This window comes from Canis lupus, chromosome 34 (genome assembly GCF_011100685.1).
Source record: "Canis lupus familiaris isolate Mischka breed German Shepherd chromosome 34, alternate assembly UU_Cfam_GSD_1.0, whole genome shotgun sequence".
Classification (NCBI taxonomy): domain Eukaryota; kingdom Metazoa; phylum Chordata; class Mammalia; order Carnivora; family Canidae; genus Canis; species Canis lupus.
Genome location: NC_049255.1, coordinates 6,715,574 through 6,721,872, shown reverse-complemented (window position 1 = coordinate 6,721,872; position 6,299 = coordinate 6,715,574).

Here is a 6,299-nt window from a genome sequence, read left to right as displayed (position 1 = left end):
CCACCTGGCTCCTCCCACTGCACACTGGAGCCGGTCCTCAGTTCCTCCAGGGAGGGAGTTTTTTGCCTAATCTGTTTGCATGTCCTTCAAATTGCATCAGATTAACAGCCTTTGAGTCTCTCCAGGGCCTCTGGAATTCCAAATAGATCCTTCTTTCCAGCAGCTTTGCTGTGTTTGGGGCAGCTCCAGAATCCCTGCAGCAGAGTTTCAATATCTTTCTCCTACTGTGCAATCAAAATTCTCTGCACACCTTATAAGCCTGTGTAGTCTTCTCAGTGTGGCCTCTGGAGCTGGGAAACAAGTGGGTGAACCAAATGTGAGTTTCACTGGGTTTTCTTCTAAAGCAGTAAGGCGATTTACTCCGCTATTCTGATTTATCCCTAATGTTAATCCTACTTTGCAGTTTTAAATTTTAGACAACAAGCAGCTAACACCACCTGCTTTCTGTTTTTTGGATCCTGCGGTTCTTGAGACCTACCTCCTCCCCTACGGAGGAGTCAGACTTCACGGCTCCCTGGGCGGTCTTTCAAAGCTTGGAGGGTGGGCAGGCCTGTTTGCTGTGTGTGCAGATGCTCTATCAAGTTTGAAGCTTTATTATTCCTTTTTGGCATAAGAAGGCCTAAGATCGAAACAGCATATCTAATTAATTATTAACTATTTGGAAGAGCAAATATCAACCTTCATTTCTTAAAAATCTTCCTGCTAGCCTCACTTGCACACATTTGGTTTTACGAACCAGACCTTGCAGGTCCACCACCATCATCACAGAAATTGTAGAGACAAGATTTCAGGGCCAGCAGAGTCAGGAGGCAGCGGTTATGCAGCAATTTTGTTCCAGTTTCCTGGCTTACTGGGGTATGTTAGAATAACAATGTCTTTGAGGGCTCACACTGGCCTTTGCAGAGGCCAGCCCCAGTGAAAGCAGCTGGGAGGTTCATTAGTGAACCATTGGGGCCAGAGCAGAACTTCCCAAAGTAATTGCAAGGCACTGAAGATACTTACAAGTTCTTTTTTTTTTTCTCCTCCACGTTTGAAGATCGGAGCCAAGGGATCTGAATGAACTTCAGGAAAAGAAAGGGCCGGGGTGGGGCCAAGCTGAGGGTGAATGGAAGATTCCAGGCAGTCTTCAGAGCCAAGGAAGGGCTGAACGTGAATTGTGGGATTGTCTTGATTCTGATTTTCTGAATTTTGATTGCACTTGAGTCTCTGATAAGTCCGGAGCTGTCAGCATCTGCTTTGACTGAAACTCCAGGCTGCCCTTGTGAGGACAGTCACTGTTCATTCACTATTACGTAACAATTCTCAAGGAAAACTTTGCCTGGTTGCTGAATTAATTGATACCCCTGAAGGCCTGGAGGAACCTCTGTGGGCAACCATGTGGCTGCTTCTAAATGGGAAGAAAGAACATTACTCAGGGAAATACTATTTTTTCCTCTTCTCTTTTGTTTATGAGTTAAGAGAAAAAAAGGGGAGTTTTGGGGATCGTGGGATGGAAGAAACAACTTGTAACTGAATATGGTAATCATGTTATTCAGGACAGGCTTACTCTGCAATTATGTTTATTACTGGGTGACATGCTTTTCTACATGTTTTGGAGCTTATATTTATTGGATCATAGACAAAGATTATTATTATTAATTATTATTATCACAAAGTGTGGAGAATGCCCTTGAACTTGTCACGGTGATGAGAGGACTAAAGTACACTCTGATTCTGGATGACGTTAATGGGCTTGGATGCTCATTGTGGGCCCTTGAAAACACATTCAAACTGTCAGAGACTTCTTTAAAGAAACCTGGTGTTAATGCTGAGAATGCACCACCAGACAGTCCAACCAAAACCATGAGCTGGTGAGACATTCAGAGCTATGGGCACAGCCTCTGTGAGACAGAAGAGCCCTTCATGGGATCTATTTGAAGAATCTAAAAGAAAAAAAGCTGTAAAAATATCTGTTTACTTGATGTGGTTGGTTAGCTTTGAGACGATGATGTCATGAAGGCTGGGCTTTGCTAAATGGATCAGTCACAGTTCATATGTGACACACAGCCCATGTACAACTTACCAAAGAATTAGGGCCAGCATTGACCAAGAGCAACCCTTTCCTTCTACCTAATGGAGAGGCAACCCAAAATGGCACATCTCAAGGAAATCTATGAAAAAAAGATTTTTTTAGTTGAAATATTTATTGAGATAATTGTGCATTCAGAGCATCCTGCTGTATATTTACCACCACAATCTAGATACAGAACTGTTCTGTATTCCTCTTCTTTCTCTTTGAAAACCACATTCACCTTTTTGCCACTCCACCTCAGCCTTCCCTCTTCCCAATCCCGAAGACTTGGCAACCACTAATATGCTCTGAATTGCTAAATTTTTATTATTTCAAAATGTTATGTAAATGGAATCATACAGTATGTAAACTTTTGTTTGTTTTTTCACTCAATATAATTCCTTGGAAATTTATCCAACCTGTTGGTATATCTATGGTTTGTTCCCTCCTATTGCTGAGTGCCAGTCCATGGTATGGATGTACCAAAATCTATTTAACATTCATCTACTTAAGAGCCTCTGAAGTTGTTTCCAGTTTTTTGGCTATTATGAATAAAGTTATGGTGGACATTGTATAAAATTTTTGATGTGAATGTAAGTTTTCATTTCTTTGAAATAAATGCCCACAAGTACAATCACTGGACTCTATTATATTTACATGCTTGGTTTTATAAGAAGCTGCTAAACTGCCTTCCAGAATGGCTGTAGTATTTTCTATCCCCTCCAGCAATGTGTGAGTGATCCAGCTTCTCCCCATTCTTGCCAACATTTGGTATTGTCTCTATATTTTATTTTAGCCATTCTAATAGGTGTGTAGTGATAGTTCGCTGTGGTTTCCATTTGGATTTCTCCAATGGCTAATGATGTTGTACATCTTTGCAAGTGCTCATTTGCCATCTTTATGTCTCCTTTGACAGAAGTCTATGACTATCTTACCCATTTTCTTTTTGGATTGTTTGATTTTTCACTATTGAGTTTGAGAGTTCTTTATATATTCTAGGTACTAGTCCTTTGTGGGATATGTGGCTTGCAAGTATTTTGTATGAGTCTATGACTTATCTTTTCATTCTCCTCATATCGTCTTTCTCAGAGTATAAGTTTTTAAATTTGATAAAGTCTACTTTAGCACTTTTTCTTCTTATGGATTGTGTTTTGGCAGCAAGTCTATGAACTCTTTGCCTGGATCCCAAAATTTTCCTCCTACAGTTTTTGTCTAAGTTTTATAGCTTTAGGGTTTACATTTAAGTCCATGATTCATTCTGAGTTAATTTTTGTATAAAGTGTAAGACTTAGTTGAAATTTCTTTTTCACCCTCAGGTGTTCAACTTCTCCAGCAACATTTGTTGAAAAGGATTTCTCTCATTTCCACTCCATCAAATTGTTTATGCATTTTCAAAAGTCAGTTGAACATGTCTACATGTGTCTCTTTATGGGCTCTGTATTCTGTTCCATTGATCTATGAAAAGGGAATTTTAAAAGTTGTCTTAGGACTTAAAAAATGAACTCAGTTTTGTTGTCTGTTTTGGACCTTTGGATAAGGATACTCTGCATTTTTAGTTTCTCATAAATACTAATTGCTATATGAGTTTAGAAAATAAAGACACATATACATGTCTCTTTACATACAGACATACATGTAAACACATATACTCAGGTATGTGATATATACAAATAGATAGACATACATTGTGTATATATATATGTGTATTATAAAAAAAAAACTCCTTAGGATAAGTTACTAAAAGTAAAAATTCATCACATCATAACTTATTATTTAAAGGTTTATGATTTGCCATAGTTAGAAAAAGTTTTCCTACATTATTCTTAGAGTAACAAAATCTAAGTTAGATGTACCATTCTGGAAGTCAGTTCTCTCCTCGGAGTACAAGCAGTATAAGAGACAAGAACATATCTAGTATCTAATACCAAATGGTTTCCTGGAAACTGTACTTTTTATGAATCATCTTTATTATTTCATTCATTTTCAGATTAGCCCTAAAAAAATCAGTAAAGAGTTATGTTTGGGAGAGTTGTAAAAGGTTAATAAAATGTTACTCATTATATAATGAAAACCAATTCAATGAGAATGCCACAAACTCCCAGTTTGCCAAAGATTCATACAAGTATAGTGAGAAATTAAAAAGAAGTAAGTGAGCCTATCCTCCTCTGTGAAACAAATACACTTCTAAAAGAAGCCAGATACAAATTATGAGTCCCACACAACAATAAAGAAGCTCAAGCATGGTATGAAGCCTATACACCAACGTTGAAGGAGTTCAGCATATGGTACAGGTGATTCTGAAGCAGGGTTAACGTCAGGACTCTGCTTACACAGTCAGAATGTTCAGCCTGGCTTTCAAAGCACCTGCAGGATTTGAGTTGGCAGAAAAAGAATAGCTGACAGTGGTCCAAAATGGCTTTTGGAAGTGGGAGATGAGCCGAGACTAGAGTTTGGAGATTTGAAGGATGTCTCGCGGAATAAGAGAACCAGTTTGATTAGAACTAAAAGTGGATCAAGGGAAGTCATAAAAGATAAATTGGATAGTTGTCAGATGTGTTTAATGAATACCCGCATGTCTGGAGTGGAGGTTTATATCTTTGAGCCAAAAAACCTAATAGGAAACCCTTTTGGCAGGCGAGCAGCCTAATAAAGGCAGCAAGTAATATACACTCTGTGCTTCTCATTCAAATCTTCAGATGTAGATAGTGGTTACTGTAGATTTAAACCTAAAGCTCTTGAGCATGAGTTACGAGTCACTGTTACAGATGCATTTCTAAATTTAAGTCACTCTGGGGCAGGTTTTGAGAATGATCATCAGAACTCTTGGGACACAAATTTGTTCTCTGGCAAAAGCAGTCAATTCTTTAATTATCGTTGCCATATTGTATAAATTAGAGTTAAAGGTATGTATAGTTGACATTAATAAAAAAAAAAAGGTAGGGAGGAGGGTGTAGGAAAGGAAAGAGAATAGTTTGGAGGTGAACAGACACTGCTAGATATGCTGAATGGAGATCTCACCCCCTGTAGGGAACCTGAGTGGTCTGCCAAAGAATATGAGCACAGTCTTATTGGAAACCACCCAGAATTGCACTGCTCAGATAAGACACTGTCCAGTGCCTGCACTATGTCATCTGTTTTTTGCTTAACACGAAATGATAGAGAAAAAGCCCTTGCATTACTCTGGGATGGATATTGCAACTGTCTCTGGTATTTTGTTATGTATGTTGGTATCATAAATTTCATGTATGAAATTTTTCATTATGCTGGGTTTTTTTACTGGTTAAATTTTATCAATATAGGAATTTGTTCACCTTATAGAAAATAGGAAATGAGTTAACATGAAAAATATGTCACATTCCTGTGTCATATGAAGTAGAAATGTTCTTAGACTTAGACATAAATGGTAAGGGATTTAGTCTGGGTTCTTAGCAGTCTACTGAAAGGTCAGCCTATAGCCCATCCTCCAAAACCTGAACAAATGTCCCAATACCCATGGGGAACTTTTGGCCATAGATGTAACTATATTACTTTGTAAATGTACAAATGATCCTCAAGAATAAGAAGTTCTCCATGCCAACAGAGTTTCCTAGACCCAGATTCTGCCCAGGTCAATTCTTTGAAACGTTGTGCTGGGGCACCTGGGGGGAAGAATTCCTGAAGCTACTGAATGACAGAGCAGGGGCCCAGGCACCACACCGCCACCAACGTGAGAGAGGAGGCCTGTGGGCAGAGGGGTGGGCAGTCACCTCATATGTGAAGAATTAAGAACCCCTGTTTCAACTGTCAACCCCATTAGACTGTTGTGTTAAAAAAAAAAATGTCGAGCCACCCCAGGTGAATTGATGCTTCTTAAACCCTTTTCATCAGAATCAGCACGCGCCTGCATTTTATCACATCCTAGAATGTCTATGCCGTTAGCGACAGAATTTTGTCTCTTGTTCAAACCTTGGCGCCCTGCAGCACTGGCCACAAAGTTGCCCGTATTAGAATACTGCTGTATATAATCAACCTTTCTGCAGAAGCTCTGTTCCATGTGCAACTGAAAAGGGTTTTTAATATCTCTAAGCATCTGTTGGGTATTTTCTCTAAAAAAAAAAAAAAAAAAAAAAAAGAGCAAATTTCACACTTCCTCCTCAAATTCCTCCTCAAATCACACAATTTGTCTGTGGAATGCTACATAATCCTTGCTATTGCCTTATACCTGCTTTTAGCTGAGACAATTTTTAACACACTGCTTTTGTGCTTGTAG